General features: G+C 35.1%; 1 long non-coding RNA gene across 1 annotated transcript in view; it reads left to right on the top strand.

The window, feature by feature from the left end:
- Window positions 1-1,349: 1,349 nt before the first annotated feature.
- The window catches only part of LOC141295637 (uncharacterized), a 40,129-nt gene continuing 21,429 nt past the window's right edge, over window positions 1,350-20,049 (top strand). Inside the window, exon 1 of the long non-coding RNA XR_012341110.1 lies at window positions 1,350-1,452. This is a non-coding gene — a long non-coding RNA (uncharacterized lncRNA). The remainder of the gene's footprint in view (window positions 1,453-20,049) is intronic.

Raw genomic sequence — 20,049 nt, 5'->3', positions numbered from 1 at the left:
TATATATTATTCCAATGAAAAATAACTATTTTCTACTAGAATTTACTTTAAAATGTATTTATTTTAAAACTGTGCTACAATTTTTTTCAGCATTCCTTCAAGAATAGAAAATTTAAAATAAAAAACAGCAACAGAATCATTATAGAGTGTTGTTGATTGTTTATAATTAAAAATGTGGTGAAACTTCATATATTTTACACTACCTTTCAAAAGTTTTGGGTTTAAAAAAAATAAAAAATGCACTAATATTGTGAACTATTTTCTATTTGAATATATTTTAAAATGAAGAAAAAATTAAACAAAAGCACGCACATCAGTCTCAAATGGGTGCTCGACTAAAAAGCAACAAGTACATCAGATGAAGAGCCTGCGTGCTCGAAACGTGACATACGCTATGCGAAAGTTGTTTTAAAAATAAATATTTTTGATATTTTTGGAGCTTTGGTGTTGCTGACTTTACACTTTATTTAATATATTTTAAAATATAATTTATTTTGAAACTGCTACAATTTTTTAGCATTTTATTTTGCTGAATAGAAAATTCAAAAGAACAGCATTTACTTAAGAAGTAAACTCTTTACTGTCACTTTTGGTCAATTTAAGGTATACTCCCTTAATGCGTAAAAGTATTAATTTCTTTCAAAAAGAAAAAAAAAATACTGACCCCAGATTTATAAGAAATATATTTTTATTTACATGGTATATTGCTGAATTGACACTGACAGAATTCTACATAACTACTTGTCAGTAACATATTTAAAATTAAGAATAAACCCTGCAATAAATGGAGCAGTAATTAAAAAAATGTTTGTATATTCTAGATTTTATTCTATTCATATATGTTAGAGAGGCAACTCAAAAATGACACTTTCATCATTTAATCATTCATCAGTCAATGGTGACCAGCAACTGGTTACCAACATTTTTCAGAATCTCTTCTTTTGTTCTATTCAACAAAATAAAGTAACTCATACAGTTTTGGAAAACTTGAGGGCGAGTAATTAATTTTCATTTTCATGAACGGTCCCTTTAAAGAACTTATTAAAGTTATTTTAAAGTAAGCGAGTGTTGGTTATCTCTGTAGTATTTAGTGATATCTGCTCAGGCTTGACCTCTGTCGCTGCTTTTCTCTTAATCACAAAAACAAAGCGGTCTCTTTGGTGGTGTGTGGAAACTCCTGAGACCCTCATTAACCCAGGATTCTCGGTCTGTAGGTCGCCCATATGTGGGGATTTACCCCCCTGAATGAGGGAGATTAAAACAATGTTTTTCCCCTCTGTTCCTGTATAATCCCTCTGCATACAGTGTCCACCCGACGCCCCGCTCCTCCGCTATTGTTCTTGTCTCATCTCATCTCCTCTCATTTTTTTGTTTAGAGCTTCCAGACGGCACAGGCGGCCCACAGTCCCACACCAATCCTGGTGAGGCAGTATGAAGACAAAGAGGAACCAGGTACAAATACATACATACACACAGAGTCTGGTCTGAAAAATGTTTGTTTGCTTCTAAAAGTTGCAGAATAAACTGTTTTTCCTCCAATCAGATAATCTCTAAAATGTAAATGTTGCTCCTTCATTGTCACCTGACATGACCAATAAGTTGCAAATCATGTTTTATGGCTCTAAAGTTATTGAACTAAAAACTAAAATGAAAAGAAACGAGTCCCATGTTTTAATTTGAGAACTGAAAATTGTAATTTTATATTTTCCCTCGATTTGATGTGTTATTCATGTCTCAAAGCATGCAGGACGAGTACAGCTCAGCCCCACTACAGTAAAGTCATGCAGTTCGCTCTGCAGCCTCTAGATGGCAGTGTACCTATAGGGCAACACTGTCTGCATTGTTCTTTTGTTTTGGTCACAGCATGATTGTCCACTTTTGTCTGAAGTGTGTGTCCTCATGTCTGGGCGTCAGGGGTCCAGAGATGCTGGAGTCAGCTTTATAAACTTCAGTCAGGTGTGAAGGGGCACAACAGAAGACAAATCATTGTGACAGCAGCTGCTGAGATGGCATATGCATCATTTAGTTTGAAGGTTGGGCTGGAGCTGTAGGACAAGCTTGGATACATACCTGCATCCCATTAGGACAGGCTGAGTGTTTGCATACATGCATACAGTCATGCAAAATAAACTGTCATATTTAGGATGCCACAACCATAAACACATACACATGTAAATATGTAGCTCTAAATGCAAGAAACTTTGACTAAGATTCTAAATGAATAGGAAATAGACAGAGCAAGTGTCTGTTGCACATTAGTGCTGTACTGTATGTGTGCAGATGGAGCACAGAGCTGCAGATTAGACATAATAAAATCTGTGCTGAGAAAGCGTTCTCTCTCTAGTGCTTTTTATTACGTCTTGCATAAGAGAACATTGTGAACTGCAGTGCATGTCCTAAACTGTTTACCCCAATTTGCTGACAGAAAACACCTCTGTCTCAACAGCTGCCAATTTCCCTCTTTCGTAAATTGTTGCTCTTGTTTCCCCCTGGGGTGAAATTGTATTGCATTCACTCTTACATATAAGATCATATAGATCAGGCTCATTCTATCGTTCTATCGTTCTATCTATCTATCTATCTATCTATCTATCTATCTATCTATCTATCTATCTATCTATCTATCTATCTATCTATCTATCTATCTATCTATCTATCTATCTATCTATCTATCTATCTATCTGTCTGTCTGTCTGTCTGTCTGTCTGTCTGTCTGTCTGTTCTTCTGTCTATCTATCTATCTATCATTCTATCATTCTACTGTTCTGTTGTTTTATCGTTCTGTCAGTCTATATCGCTCTGTCGTTCTAGCTATCACTCTGTCAATCATCTTTCTATCTCTCTATCCATCCATCGTTGTATCTATTGTTTTATCTGTCGTTGTATCGTTCCTTTTATCGTTCTGTTTTTTATCTATCTATATCTGTATTCTATCTCATTCTATCGTTCTATCATTATGTCTTTCGTTCTATCAATCATTGTTCTCTTTCGTTCTATCTATCTATTGTTTTATCATTCTATCATTGTTCTGTCGTTCTATATATTGTTCTAATATATCTATCATCTATCTTTCTATCTATTGTTCTATTTATCATCATTCTGTCTTTCGTTCTATCTATCTATCAGTCGATCGTTCTATTGTTCAATCTATCGTTCTCATTAAATCGATTGTTTTGTTCGTTCTATCTATCTATCATTTATATATCTATCATTCTATCTATCATTCTGTCATTCTATCTATCATTCTGTCGTTATATCTATCATTTAGTCTATCTATTGTATCTGTCGTATTATTCCTTCTATTGTTCTATCTGTTTTTCTGTCATTCTATCTATCTATTGTTTTATCGTTCTACCTATCGTTCTATCTATCTATCTTTCTATTTCAATCTGTCATTTGATCTAGCGTTCGATCCAACATGGTATCTATCGTTCTATCTATCATTCTATCTGTCGTTCTTTCTAACGTTTTGTCTGTTTTTCTGTCATTCTATTCTATATATTGTTCTGTCGTTCTGTATATCATTCTATCTATCATTCTATGTCGTTCTATCTATCTATCAATTGTTATATCATTCTGTTGATCTGTTGTTCAATCTGTTGTTCAATCTAGCGTTCAATCTATCTTTGTTCTATCTTTCATTCTGTCTATCGATCATTCTATCGTTCTGTCATTCTATCTATCTTTCTATCGTTGTATCTGTCGTTGTATTGTTCCTTCTATTGTTCTGTCTGTTTTTCTGTCATTCTATCTATGTCTATTTATCGTTCTATCGTTCTGTTGTTCTAACTATCTACCTATCATCTATCTATCTATCGTTCTATGTCGTTCTATCTATCAGTTGTTATATCATTCTATGTCGATCTGTTGTTCAATCTAGCGTTCAATCTGCCTTTGTTCTATCTTTCATTCTGTCTATCATCTATCTATCTATCTATCTATCGATCGATCATTCTATCGTTCTGTCATTCTAACTATCTATCTATCGTTGTATCTGTCGTTGTATCGTTCCTTCTATCTTTCTGTTTTTCTATCTATCTATCTATCAATCTATCTATTGTTCTATCAATTGTTCTCATTCTAACTATCATTCTATGTCGATCTGTCGTTCAATCCAGCGTTCGATCTATCATCTATCATTATATCTGTCGTTCTATCTATCATTCTATTGTTCTTTCTATCATTTCTGTCATTCTATCTATCGTTCTATCTATCATCGTTCTGACATTGTCTATTGTTTTGTCATTGTATCTATCTATCTATCTATCTATCTATCTATCTATCTATCTATCTATCTATCTATCGTATCTATCATTCTATCTGTTCTACGTCGTTCTATCTGTCTGTCTGTCTGTCTGTCTGTCTATTGTTCTATCATTCTATTGTTCTTTCTATCATTTCTGTCATTCTATCTATCGTTCTATCTATCATCGTTCTGACATTGTCTATTGTTTTGTCATTGTATCTATCTATCTATCTATCTATCTATCTATCTATCTATCGTATCTATCATTCTATCTGTTCTACGTCGTTCTATCTGTCTGTCTGTCTGTCTGTCTATTGTTCTATCATTCTATCGTTCTGTCTCAAATTTAAACACTAAGTACCTAAGGCTTCAAACTTCCTGACTTTTCAGTAAAACTTTTCAAGTTTAAAAACAACCTTTAAGTTTGAGCCAATTTTCCGTCTCGTTCTAATTACAATTAACAAAAATTCCTTTTATAATCACTTTTGCATGTGTACAATAAGCCCTAATGCTTAGTGACATTCAAGTAAACCTAGAAAATTGGCCTTTTCCTTTTACTTGGACTTCTGTGCTCTGCATTCCTTCTTCTTCCCTCTGCCATTTCACGTCTTCCTTTTTTCATTTCTCATTTCTGTTCCCCTCTCATCTATTAGTTCAAATATTCTGCTGTGTCCTGCTTACCCATATCTATTTGACATATAGTTTATCCAGACACACTCTTTCAGTGCCGCCTGTCGCGTGTGATTAGTGTGTGATGAGAGCCAGTGTGTGTTGACGGGTGAATGGACGTGATTAGTGTTTGAACGTCAGCTCGTTCTGTGTCATTACATTTGCTCCCAGGATTTTCCCTTTTTCTCTCTCAGTGTGTAATTTGACGCACCAGTGAAACAGCAGAAAGACCGGAGGTGCACCTGTGTTTGAGTGCCTGCAGTTAGTTCGCAGTTTGCTTGGACATTATGTACGTCCACATGTGCATGCATGCATCTGTTTGAGAGCCCTTGTTTGCTCTCCATTTAAAGGGATAGCTAACTTTAAAATTGAAATTCAATTGTTTATTCACCCTCAAGTCACTCCAAACACAGAAGAAAATGTCTAAATGTTGTTTTGGACTCCATTGACTTCCATTATAAGAACAAAATATGTTCTTTTGTGTCTCAAAGAAAGAAAGTCAATTTCAGTGCCATTGTAGAAATCACTTGCTGTTTTGCTCAGTCACACTGATGTTTTGTTCTGTCACGAAGCTAATTACAATAAACATCCCGATTACCTTGACAAAAGCCTCTCTGTTAGGTCTTTTCTATCACTTTCTCATCAGTGCTCACACAGGCAACCGCTTGTGAGTTTATAAAGGAGGTGAGCGCACTGAAAGTCTTCGCTGAATTTCACACTGCAATTCTATACTGTAAGTACATGACATTAAAGCCTTTTAGTCACAGCTTTAGCTCAGACGAAAGGCCTTGAACAAATAGAGCTTCTGTGACAGCGATCTGCACCTCTGCCCGATCTACAGATGGGCCAATTGTGTTGTCTAATAAAAGGCGTAGTGTGGTACTGTACAGCCAGATCGGTTCAGACGTGACCTGGGCAGCGTCCCCTGGTTATACAGCTGCTCTCTCTGATGACTATCTCTCTTTTTGCCTATTAGAGAATAGCTGCTCTGTTCACACGTCCCAGTTCAGCTTGTAGCCGTGACATTGATGGGGGGAAAGATTTAAAGATGCATATATAACGGTGGTCGCTAAAAGTCCTTGAGGATATGGCAGATGGAGTCTTCGAAATTGGGGATTATATGAGAATTTGAGTCTGCTGATTGTTGTATGCTTTAATCATGAAATAATTCAGCTATACTATATATTTTAGATATATGTATTCTCTGATTTTAAAAAGATGAGAATGCTACCCTGTTGCTATGATGCTTTGGTGGTTATTTCCTTAAAGTGCCCCTATTATGCCTTTTCAAATATGATATTTCATGTAGTGTGTCATGTAGCTGTATGTGAACATAAACTATCTGCAAAGTTGTGACGCCGACAGTGCACTATAAATGAAGTTTTTGTCTAACAAAAAAAAGAGTCGGCTCACATTCGCCTAAACGAGTCGTCAGCAATTCGAATCTTTTTTCTGTAACGGCCACACGTCACGAGCTACACATTTGCGTAATGTCCGCCCACGTTCAATTTCGCAAACAACTTGCCCGCCCACAAACAGTAGGCCTACCATTTTCACGTGGATTAAAGGTCCACTGAAGTGCCTTGAAACACGCAGCGTTATTCTATGTGGTGACGTACTTTTAACTGAAACAAAAACATATCGCCCAGCCCCGCCCACTTATTTTGAATAGCCAATAGCGTTCCATTAATATCTGCTGGGGCCAGAGCCGTTGAGCTCGGTAAAGCCGCATTTGTAAGCTTATGACAGGCACAGATTAATAAATTACCCCACAGATTCAATATGAAACTCTTGCTAAAACAAAATAGTGATCATAATCATGCTGAGGCTGTGTAGTTTAATACATGCCGATCGCACATATGAGGGGGCGGGACAATACGGACTCTAGACAGCATTTGATTGGACAGAACGTTTGATGAGAAGCTGAAGTGCACGGTGATATCATCCAAATCCTTGATTCATATTGGCGGAAGTGACGAGACTGTAAGTTTTGAATGCCATATCTTGTAAACACGAATTTTGTCGTTGTTTTAAAGTACACTAGTTTATAGATAATCTTAAGGCTAATATATTCATACTAAAAGCCAAAAAACTTTAATTTTGATTTCAGGGGGACTTTAACGTTACATCATGTCAAGAAGACGCCCTGCGCTGTGAGAGTGAATTTGTTTTATATGCCCTTCCGAAAGATGAAACTACCAAGAATGAGTGGTTAACATTAATTTTTTCAACACCTCAGCAGTCCAATGCCAATCTTGTGTTGTGTTCGCGTCATTTTACTGATGACTGTTTTTCCAATCTTGGGGAGTAACGTTACAACGCGAGATTCACCAAACACTTGGTTTTAAAAAATGGATCAGTGCCCAGTTTATTTGGACCGGCTTGCTCCTCTGAACTTCTACCTGTAAGTATGATTAATAATTGATGATTGTATTTTCTAGCGATCGTTCAAAATACGTCTTTGTGTACGTTGGTGTGTAACAACCCCGCACATGTCTTGGTAAGCGGCTAACTTGCGTTTCTGTAGTTCTGTTGTTCAGCTGTGAGTGCAATGTAGTATAAAAATTGTGATTGATGCAGCTTGACTGTCTGTCTGCCTTATTAGTTTAAGTAATGATAATGATAAACGATGGCTTAACGCAGTGTTATGGGTTGTACGTTACAGTGTTGAAGTTCACAACGTAGAGGTGTGCCCGGTTCGCTTACAAAAGCATATTGCAAGCACTTTCCACAGTTATAATATGACACCCACTGAGAAACGTCCTGCTCCAGTCGTGCTTGCAAAACAGTTTCTTGTCGATGTGCCACTTCAACCGTTTCATCGTCAGACTCCGGCTCGAATTGATAGGGTAAAATCGAGGCTATCTTTTCTATGCATTAACAGGTCTCCACAGCTGTCATTCAGTTATGCCAATGGGCGTTTCGTTTTGCGCTGAAGCGGTAGACCAATCCAAAAGGACTGCACCATCTGACCAATCACAGCGGTGAGGGCTCACTGAAAGGTGGGGTTTAGAGAGACTGATTCTTCGAACTGCTTCACACGAGTCGTTTACGAATCATTTAGAAACGGGGTAAAATTAAATCTAATTTTTGAGAAAACTGAAGTGTTTTTTGAACTTGCATACATGTAAACCTGTTTTAAGAGACTATTACAACAATATTAACTACCTTTAACATGGCATAATAGGGGCACTTTAAAACAGCCTTGAGTTTCAGTGATTTTTCTAGACATGTCTACTTTTCTGATTCATTTGACCATTTTTTTTTTTTTTACTCTATATTAGTCCTGTGGATATGCTGACTGCTATTGGATATTATTATTTTTTACATTTTATTTTATTTATGTATTTATGCAAAGATTTTTTTATTAATCAGCGACTGATTTTATATCATTTAAATGAGTGATTGGTTAAAATAGGCTTAGGTTTCTATGATTTTTTCTAGATATGGCTCAGGTTCCTCCTTTAAGGTATTTACACTGTTTGACTTTTTTTAATTTATCTACAGTGCCGTTCAAAAGTTTGGGATTTTTAGTGGTTTTTTTTAAAGAAGACTTTTCTGCTAATCAAGGCTGTTTATTTGATTAAAAATGCAGAAAAATACTTATATTGTGAAATATTTTAGCAATTTAAAAATTGGTTTTCTATTATAATATACTTTAAAATAAAATATTCCTGTGATGCAACGCTGAATATTTAGCATCATTACTCCAGTCTTCAGTGTCACATGATCCTTCAGAAATCATAATATGCTGATTTATCAATGTTGGAAACAGTTGTCCCTTCAGAAATCTTTTGTAACAATATACACTATCTTTCAAAGTTTAAGGTCAGTAACTTTCTTTGTTTTGAAAGAAATTAATACTTTTATTCAGCAAGGATGTATTAAATTGATAAAAAGTGATATTAAAGACTTATATTGTTACAAAAGATTTCTATTTTGAATAAATGCTGTTCTTTTAAACTTTTTAATTCATCAAAGAATCCTGCAAAAAGTATCACACGTTCCAAAAAATATATATTAGCAGCGCAACTGTTTACAACATTGATAAATCGGCATATTAGAAGGATTTCTGAAAGATTGTGTGACACTGAAGACTGGAGTAATGATGCTGAGAATTCACGGAAATAAATCATATGTGACCCTGGACCACAAAACCAGTCATAAGGTTAAATTTGACAAAACTGAGATTTATACATCATATGAAAGCTCAATAAATAAGCTTTCCATTGATGTATGGTTTGTTAGGATAGGACAATATTTGGCCGAGATACAGCTATTTGAAATCAGAAATCTGAGGATGCAAAAAAATCAAAAAGACTGAGAAAATCACCTTTAAAATTGTCCAAATTAGGTTCTTAACAATGCATATTACAAATCAAAAATTACATTTTGATATGTTTACAGTAGGAATTTTACAAAAAATCTTCATGGAACATGAACTTTACTTAATTTCTTAATGATTTTTGGCATAAAAGAAAAGTCAAAAATTTTGACCCATGCAATGTATTTTTGGCTATTGCTTCAAATATACCCCAGCGACTTAAGACTGGTTTTGTGGTCCAGGGTCACATATTTTAAAGTAAAATTAAAATTAAAAAAAAAAACAGATTTTTTTAAATTGCAATAATATGTCATAATATTACCTTTTTTTCTGTATTTTTGATTAAATAAATGGAACTTTGATGAGCATAAGATACTTTAAAAAACTTTAAAAATCATTAAAAAACATAAAAAATCATACTGATGCCAAACTATATATATAGTTGTTTATTTTTTTAGATTTTAATTTTCACTGTTTTCGCATTCCGATTATCTTTGCAATCATATCACGTACTTAAATTCAATCTTTAAAAACAAAGAACACTGTTTAATGTAATTAGTAAATCTTAAATCAAAAAAACATATTTTATAGTTTCATAGACTTATGTCTTAAATTGTGTCACTTGTAGCTTTTAAAAATATTGACTTTATTTTTCATTGTTTTATTTTTTTTATGTAACACAAAAAGAAATGTGAAAATACATTGTTTATGTCTGTTTTCAAAGAGATGCTACATAGAAATGGAAAGTTGCACAACCCATGAAAGAGTCTCTATGCTGAGGTGAAAGTGGACATCCGTTAAACACTGGGCTCTTGTGTGTGAAATATTGGCCCCTCTATGCAGCACAGGAAGGGGGTGAGGGCACACATCACACACACACACACACACATGCAGCCCGCCTCTCGAGGGCCACGCAGATAAACTGTTTCCAAGCTGCTTGGCCGTTCTGTTTTTACTGGGATCAAAACATCATTCAAGGAGCTGGGCTTTCCAGAAGAGCCGTGTTAACCCCAGCTCTGTGTGAGCTCTCTTTCTTCATCCGTCATGTCCAGGTCTTTACTATAACGATAACATACCTACAGCCACGTGTGGTTAAGCAAAGTATACATGTACCATATGAGAACAGTGTACTGTGTTTTTAACTACTATGCAAATAAGTGACTTGTGACTTGAATGAATGTGGTGCAGAATTTTGATGCCGATTCGAGCTTGTTGTTATGCAGAGCATGCGGGAATAATCACGCTTCGATGAAGTCACCATGTCGGTGTTTCTTTTCTCATTTTTATAGGCTTATTCTCATTGGTGTGAGAATGTGGATATCTTCTACACTTATATTGTCACTTTTGCACTTAAAGCATGCTTTCGTTTTTACTTGAAAGTAGAAATTCTGCTAGAACAAAGTAGATGATTGGTTAAAATCGTCTGACAAAGATCAAATATAATGTAATATAGAGTACATTCAAAAATGTTTCAATAGAATGATTTCTGAAGGATCATGTGACACTGAAGACTGAAGTAATGATGTTAAAAATTTAGTGTTGCATCACAGGAATAAATTCTATTTTGAAGTATATTATAATAGAAAACCACCATTTAAAATTGCAATAATATTTCAGACTGAAGACTGGAGTAATGACTGCTGACCACCGCAGAAATAAATTAGAATATAATAAATATAATATTTAAATTAAAAGAAATGTATCAATGTAGAAATATTTTAAGATATATTAGAATAAAAACAGTTGTTTTAAATTGTTTCACAATATTACTATTTACTGCATTTTTCATCTAATAAACATGTGAATATAGTGTATAGAAATGTATTTGTTTGTATATATGGAATTATTTTAATTCTGGCAATGTCACTATTTAATTTGAAGGGTCAGACAGAGACAACTTTCAGTTTAGGGAACCTTTACTTATAAAAGTAGAATACATGACTACTTTAATGTGTATTAATTATTAAGATTACAATTGAAGTCAAAAGCTTACATACAGCTTGCAGAATCTGCAAATTGTGAATTATTTTACCAAAATTAGAGGGATCATATTATATTTAGTACTGACCTGAATAAGATATTTCACGTAAAAGATGTTTACATAGTCCACAAGAGGAAATAATAGTTGCATTTTTAAAAATTACCCCATTCAAAAGTTTACATACTTTGTCTCTTGAACAGTTAAACCTGCCTGCTGTTTTTTAGAAAAATCCTTCAGGTCTCACAAATTCTTTGTTTTTTCAGCATTTTCGTGTATTTGAACCCTTTCCAAAAATGACTATATGGTTTTGAGATCCATCGTTTCACACTGAGGACAACTGAGGGACTCATATGCAACTATTACAGAAGCAGAAGGTTCAAACGCTTACTGATACTCCAGAAGGAAACACGATGCATTAAGAGCCGGGGGTGAAAACTTTTGGAATTTGAAGTTCAGGGTAAATTTAACTGATTTTGTTTTCTGGGAAACATGTAAGTACCTTCTATAGCTTCTGAAGGGCAGTACTAAATGAAAAAATATATAATATAACAAAAGTTTTCACCCCCCAGCTTTTAATGCATCATGTTTCCTTCTGAAGCATCAGTGAGTGTTTGAACTTTCTGTAATAGTTGCATATGAGTTTGGAAAGGGTTCAAATACACAAAATGCTGAAAAACCAAAGAATTTGTGGGACCTGAAGGATTTTTCTGAAGAGCAGCAGGCAGTTTAACTGTTCAGGACAAACTAGGAATGTATGAACAACTATCACACAAAAAAACAGCTGTGGATCATTCAGGTAATAACAGTATCAAGAATCAAGCATATGTAAACTTTTGACTTCAACTGTACATCCTAGAAAAACTAAATCTTTGTCTTCACTTAAAATCAGCCTGATATCTCTGTGATGTCTTGTGAAGCTTGTATTGCTCTATAAATCGTTGCATTATTAATGTTTTTGTTTCAATTCGAGCTCGCGGTGTGGCGTGATCTCGTGTTTCCTCTTCAAACAGCAGTCTAACGCAAACAAACAGTACACACACTGAGACGCTGTCTCCGCTTTTCACTTCTCTTCGCACGGCTCCTCACGGGGAGGCTGCTTTAAACAGAGATGAGAGGAGATTATTTACCCGATGTCTGCTCTCAGGTTTGTGGCGAAAGAACGACAACTTGAGTGTGTTTGTTTAAACAACTCACCGTTGGCCGATAGCCGACAACTAATAACGTATTTGTGTATGCGTGTACAGATTTGCGTCATCCTAAGTCTGTTATAAATAGTGTTGTTTGGCCTCAAAACTTTATGTAAAATAGGCACCAGGCGAAACGAGAATTTAATTGACTCATATGTTTAAATTATATACAAACGTTTGGCATAAATGCTGTGTTGCAGCTGTAAAGAGCTGTCGACAGTTTTGGCGCTTTAAAAACCCTCTGTCACAAACGGGCCTGAAATTGACGCCATGTTATTCTATTAAAGCAGGAAGTAAAAGAAATAACAATCAAACCCAGTAAAGAAAAAAAAACGGCGAGAAAGTTGGATTCTCTCTTTGTCCTGAACACCAACCCCATCCCCCTGCAGTACTACGGGCCGTCCGGACGTAAACTCATGGTCCGAGAGCTCTAGAATAACATGCTACATAAACAAGCCTGAAGAGCTGAGGTGAAGACAGCCAGGCTCAGTTTTGCAGTCACCCAGAACCCCACCACACACAGATAAATGAATAGAACTAGACAGGAAAGCTTTTGAATGTGGCCTTTTGCTGCAAATAAGACTCGTCTGGTCCAGATATGTCATTTCTGTGAACCGTAACGCTCCTCTGTTGATCTCCATGTCTATGAAAAGAGGCCTTTTACTTACAACAACACCGAAAATGGCGGGAGACTTGCACTAAACAAAACAACGGAGGGCCGCAGGCTTAACTGGACTTACTGAGTGTTTTTTTTTTTTGTTTTTTTTTTTGCTTGGTATTTGTAGTTACGTGACTAGTTAACTTCACATTTCCCTCAAAAATACTAACAAAACTGGCTTTTGTTTACTGGATTTTGATGTACTCTTTCCCACCCACTTTATGTAACAAATTTGACCTGAAGAGTGAAAGTCAACTCTTCTGTTTAAAAATGCTCTGGAAACAAATATCTGGAAAGATGTTTGTTTTATGTTTGTGCGCTGTCGTTTAAGAGCAGCTGGACTTAAGATGGCGTTGTTGAACCGAGCCAAATGCTGTATTTAATTTGTGAACACTTTGTAGTTTAATAGAGAAGTCATGCAGGATGAGACAAAGCTGCCAAGAGAAAAAGCAGGACTGAGAGATGACAAAGCAAATCTGTAGGCCACTGCGGTATTTATTTACTACTATAAAATGTTAAAACTGTTCAAAAGTTTCGGGTCAGTAAGATTGTTTAATGTTTAAAGTCTCCTATGCCCTTCAAGTTTGCATTTACTTGATTAAAAATAGAGTAATATCGTAAAATACAGTATTATTTCAATTTACAATACGTTTTTTCTATTTTAATTTATTTTACAAATGTAATCTAATTACTGTTTTAATTACTGCAAAACTGAATTTCTTCAGGCTTCAGTGTCACATGATCCCTCAGAAATCATTCTTACAATGTGATTTGCTGCTCAGGAAACAGTTCATAGTACTGTCAATCTTAGTTGTGCTGCTTAATGCTTTCGTGAAAACAGAGATGCATTTTTGTCAGGATTTTTTTATTATTATTATTAATAAGAAGTTCAAAAGAACACAATTTATTTAAATGTCAAGACTTTTAGAACCTTTTTCCAAATTTCCAACCAGATTGTCAAGCCAAATTTCAAAGCTTGTTTTCACAAAACTTGCTTTCAAACTTCAAAACCAAAGTTCAAGCCAAAGTTCAATGTTTCAAACTTAAAGAATTTTACAACTTGCTTTAAACTTGCTTTTTTTTTAGTTTGATATACTGTAATACAGTAAAATGAATTTCCTTGAATTTCAAATCTATCGATCCATCCAAGACTTCAAAAATGTTTTGGCAAAACCTGCCTTTTAAACTTCAAGACTTTTCAAACTTTTTTCCAAACCTTTAAACTAGACTTTCTCAAGACTTTGACAAAACTTGCTTTATCAAAATTACTTTTTTTTTTTTACTTACAAAAAAGACTTTGTCAAGTCAAAATTCAGTTTGTTGTCATAATAAATTCTTTACCAAACCTCAAGACTTTTTAAAACTCTTTTTTAACTTTCAAACAAGACTTTGTCAAGACAATGTTCAATGTTTCTTTTGACAAAACTTGCTTTCAAGCATCCAAACTTTTAAAACAAGACAAAGTTCAATGTTTCTTTTAACAAAACTTGCCTCAAACTTCAAGACTTCTAATATTTTTTCAAGTTTCAAACATCGTCAAGCCAAAATTCACAAAACTTGCTTTCAAACTTCAAGATTTTAATTTTTTCAACTTTCAAACAAGACTTTGTCAAGCCAAAGTTCAACGTTTCTTTTGACAAAACGTGCTTTTTCAAACTTAAAGACTTTTACAACTTGCTTTAAACTTGCTTTTTTCAGTTTGAAATAATACAGTAAAATGAATTTCCTTGAATTTCAAATCTATCGATCCATCCAAGACTTTAAAAAAGTTTTGGCAAAACCTGCCTTTTAAACTTTTAAAAGACTTTCCAAACCTTTTAACAAGACAAAGTTCAATGTTTCTTTTAACAAAACTTGCCTCAAACTTCAAGACTTCTAATATTTTTTCAAGTTTCAAACTTCGTCAAGCCAAAATTCAAAGTTTGTTTTTTTACAAAACTTGCTTTTCAAACTTCAAAACTTTTTCAAATTCAAATTTCAAGATTTTTTTTAATAAAACTTGCTTTTTTGGTTAAAAAGGATACAGCTATGATAATTTCAGTATTTTTTTATTAATGCAGAGAGACAACAGCGACTACTCTAAATCATCTGTATGTAAACGCTGTAGCTCTTACACTTTCAATGCATTACAAATATGTTTAAATTCAAACTACACTATACTCCCTCTTTGCAAACACATGGACACTCTGTGACTAGTGTAATTTTACTGTGAATAATTACAACAACTAATACGCCATTGCAAAATCCCTGTAACTGAGCGGTACTGACGCCATAAAAGTGCTCAGAAGTGATCTGAGAGCTTTGTCCGCTGAACCCTGTGACGGTTGTGTTACGGCCGCTGTGACTCTGCAGGGTGGCGAGCCGTAACTGTGGCGTGAAATGGCTCTGCAGCATCTGCAGGTCAGGGGATGGGAAAACTTGATGGAGCATGACGATAAACAAGAACTTGGCCAGGCGAGTCTCTGTCAATCAGCTGCAGATAAGAACTCAGTGTGGAACTACAGACAAACAGACCGACTACAGTCATCACTTACCCATCTTACACAGACACTTGACACTGTCATACCACACCCTGCTGTCAAAACAAACCGTTTAGACCAGAACAAGACAACACAGACTAATGCAAACACAACTTTGTTATGCACACGCCATTTACAGATGATATCACCCCGTTTTACCATAGTTACTTAAGTCTAAGTCAAACTTTTACAGATACTACTGTTTTTCCTACTGTGAAAAAAAACCCATTAAATATGTTTCTGTGGTTCTGTTCTTTGATAAAAGTGATGGCGAACTATAGACTATTGCAAGTTCTAAAGAAAATGTTGGTGCCATGATGCACATGTTTTATAGATTCTTTTCTTCATATTTTAAAGGAACCGTATGTAAGAAATTTATTTCAGTTAATCATAAAATGGCCCTGACATGTCACTAGAAATTAAGAAATCATGTTCATTTAAAATACTTATATCACTGACAACAGTGGTCCAGCCAGGATATTGTCATTTAAAAGTGACAGTTGCAGCCCACGACTGATGTTATTGTTGTCATTTTGTGTTTTGGTCTGAGGCTCCACCCTCCAGCTATCTACCAATCACGAAGTCAGTAGAGTTTCGTCATCCCGGGTTGCCAGCTCTGCTCTAGTTACAGCTGCAGCTAAGAACGCGTCGGATAAAACATGTATAACGTTACGCAACCTAAAAGACCTCGTTATGAATCCGAAATACGTCGTGACAAAGTCCGAAATAAAATAAGGATTTGTATAGGAGATGCCTTTGAAAGATGGAGACGGCTGAAAACGGAGAAGAATTTGAAGACAGACGCCAACGTTGCTAATTTTCTCCTGGACAGGTAAGATTCATCTATGTTTGGCTAACTTTGCTTCCGTAAACAGTGGCTTTTCCACGGTCGGCCGTGCTAAATGCGTTAATAAAAAGCTTTATATCGCACCACTAGCAGGGTATGAAAACAATCTATGTTCCGACTGAAATGTAGTATTACAGTACATCTTTACGAAATATTTGGCTAATCGCCATTAGTAAATTTTTGCGATACATAATTACTTCGCAAAACATCTCTCGTGAAGCATAAACATAATTAACAGAAGAAAAAAAATTACTGTGTAGGACTCGTCACTTGCCATTAGAAGCTCCTTGTAGCAGCCTACGTTCCTGCTGGATCCTGCAGCTTAGCTGGCAACCTCGAGTCAGGGAGGATGGGGGATGGTTCTACAGTATTTTGAAAGTGATTGCAGTACCAGTTTTGGCCACAATCCTACATACGGTTCCTTTAAAAGAGAAGGGAATGTAAAAAAATGGTTTATTGAAAGCAACCATATATTATATTTAACATGACAAAACTTTAAAGGGGTCATCCGATGCCACATGCACTTTCACAAGCTGTTTGAACTGAAATGTGTGTTGGGAGTGTGTGTACACAACCACCCTAGAATGACAAAGATCCACCAAGTAGTTTTCTTTTAATTAAGTTTTTTAATTAAATAATTTGCCTCTTATCATATCGAGCCGTTCTCAGATGCCTGTCGTTGTGGCGTAACACCGACAGAGGCCACTCCTGCGATAGTTGATAGACAGTAGTGTTTTAGCATAGACCCGCCCAGAGTCAGAAGTAAACTGACGGCACTGAGGGAATGTGGCCGCCGATCTACCTAAATGGGTTCATGTTTATGCAAATCATTTCTCACCATACTGCTTTAAAAACGAGGGTCAGTTGCAAAGCTGCTGCTGAAAAATTAGTCTGTAACTATTCGTGTTCTTGCTTCATCTCCACCAGAAGAAGTGAGTGTAATTTCTTTTGATATGAATCTTTGCTAATCGCCTTTTAAATAATGTGCTAAAGTTACAGGTCAAACTGCCTTTTTTCTGTATATAATGTTCTCAATAATTATAGTAACAAATATAGGTACCACCAGCATTCCAGCTAGTTTTTTTTTTTTTTTACTTGCCCGACCAGACGAACAGCCTGATTAAAACTAAAAAAAAAATAAAAATAACCAGCAAGGCATCGAAACTCAAGAATCATCCTTTGTTCTGATTTTAATACATGCAACGTAAAGAGCGATTGATAATGTATTTCTGGTATCAAGGTCAAAACAGCACACCTAAAGAAACTCAGAAGAAACACAGGTACATTTTCAAAATGTGTAGTAGGGCTGGACCAGAATATTCGATTATTCGAATATTCGTTCGGTGGGTTGGCATTCGATTTTAAATTTTGAGATTCGAATATTCTTTTTTTTTTTTTTTTTTTATACACCTTGTATCCCCCGCGAAACGGTTCTCATTCGCGCTTAAATATGAATGAAGAAGATCAGACTGCTGTGCCATTTTTTTATTACCCGACCCACCCGACCAGCGGATTATCCGCAGCGCCCGTGGATATAACCGCCATCCGCGCATCACTAATACATAGATACTTGCTTCTGAACTTCAGAGAAAAGAGCATGCTGTGCGTTTTCTGTAGCAGTGTTGCCAAATTGGCCGGGACGAGTTCTGGCCAAATCAGTGAGTCATACGCCAATATCCCTCAACCGCACTACTGAGCAACTCTTGGAAAAAAGCTTCTGACCTTCAGGATTTCAAGATGTGGAAAACGAATGTAGATTTGTCTTTATTTCATTGCACACTAGGAGTTTCTTTTTCTGTAGTATGTTTATCAGCGCTCTAAATGCCTGTCAGGCTAATTGTTTGTGCTGTTTGTGTCTCGTTCGGAATAAAACCCTCGTCCAGTTGTTCCGTGTAATCTGAGGAAGGCTTGAGAATCTGATGTCAGTCCGTCCAGCTGTACTGACATGTCTGTGTCTCTGAACAGCTGCAGAAGGGCTCTGCACCAGCAGGCATTCCACGCCACTCACTCAGGCCACGCATATCATTTTATTGTGTCTGTTCAGGATGCTGCATGTTTGAAGTTCCTTGTCATGCCCTAGTTACAACAGTCCTCTTCTATTGACGCCAACTGGCCAAGTGCAGCCCGGAAAATGCCGTGAACAGATCCGGGAAATGGTGTTTAGCACTAGCTGTAAATGTGTCATATTGCTGCTTTCTAGAGCAATAGTTTCTGGCAAAATACAGTAGTTTTTTGTTACTGTTGTACTACACTACTAGTCAAAAGTTTTTGAACAGTATGATTTTTAATGAAGTCTGTTCTGCCCACCAAGCCTGCATTTATTTGATTAAAGGTGCAGCAAAAACAGTAAAATTTTGAAATATTTTTACTATTTAAAATACCCATTTTCTATTTGAATATATTTTAAAATGTAATTTATTCTTGTTTTCAAAGCTGAGTTTTTAGCATCATTACTCCAGTCACATGATCCTTCTAATATTCTAGAAATCATTCTAATATTGATTTGCTGCTCAAAAATTTTTTTATCATTATTATTATGTTGAAAACAGAGTAGAATTTTTTTTAGGTTTCTTTGATGAATAGAAAGTTCAGACGAACAGCATTTATCCGAAAAAAAAAGTCTTTAGTAACATTATAAATGTCTTTATCATCACTTTTGATCAATTTAAAGCACCCCTGCTAAAATGAAAGTATAATTTTTTTTACAATTTTTTTTTAATAATACTTTCTCCAAGCTTTTAAACAGTATAGTGTATAATGTTACAAAAGGTTTTTATTTCTTATAAATGCTGATTTTTGGATCTTTCTATTAATCAAAGAATCCTGAAAAAATGTATTCAACTGTTTTAAATATTGATAATAATAATAATAATAATAATAATAAAGTTTCTTGAACAGCAAATCAGCATATTAGAATCATTTAATGATGAAAATTCAGCTTTGAAATCACAGGAATAAAATACATTTTAAAATATTCAAATAGAAAACAGTTATTTTAAATAGAAAAATATTTCAAAATTTTACAGTTTTTGCTGTGCTTTAGATCAAATAAATGAAGGCTTGGTGAGCAAAATAGACTTCTTTAAAAACATTAAAAATCTTACTGTTTTTTTTTTTTAAACATTTGACTGGTAGTGTAAACTTCTGGCTCCACCAATGGAATAAGTTTGGGAACGGGAACTATTTGTGACCCTGGACCACAAAACCAGTCATAAGGTTAAATTTTACAAAACTGAGATGTATACATCACATGAAAGCTCAATAAATAAGCTTTCTATTGATATAAGGTTTGTTAAGATAGGACAATATTTGGCCGAGATACATCTGTTTGAAAATCTGGAATCTGAGGGTGCAAAAAAATCAAAATACTGAGAAAATCACCTTTAAAGTTCTCCAAATTAAGTTCTTAACAATGCATATTACTAATAAAAAATTACATTTTGATATTTTTATAGTAGGAATTTTACAAAAAATCTTCATGGAACATGATCTTTACTTAATTTCCTAATGATTTTTGGCATAAAAGAAAAATCGATAATTTTGACCCATACAATGTATTTTTGGCTATTGCTACAAATATACCCCAGCGACTTAAGACTGGTTTTGTGGTCCAGGGTC

This window comes from Garra rufa, chromosome 21 (assembly GCF_049309525.1).
Source record: "Garra rufa chromosome 21, GarRuf1.0, whole genome shotgun sequence".
Lineage (NCBI taxonomy): Eukaryota > Metazoa > Chordata > Actinopteri > Cypriniformes > Cyprinidae > Garra > Garra rufa.
Note: the sequence above shows the minus strand (reverse complement) of the source record. Positions and strands in the feature narration are given on the sequence as shown.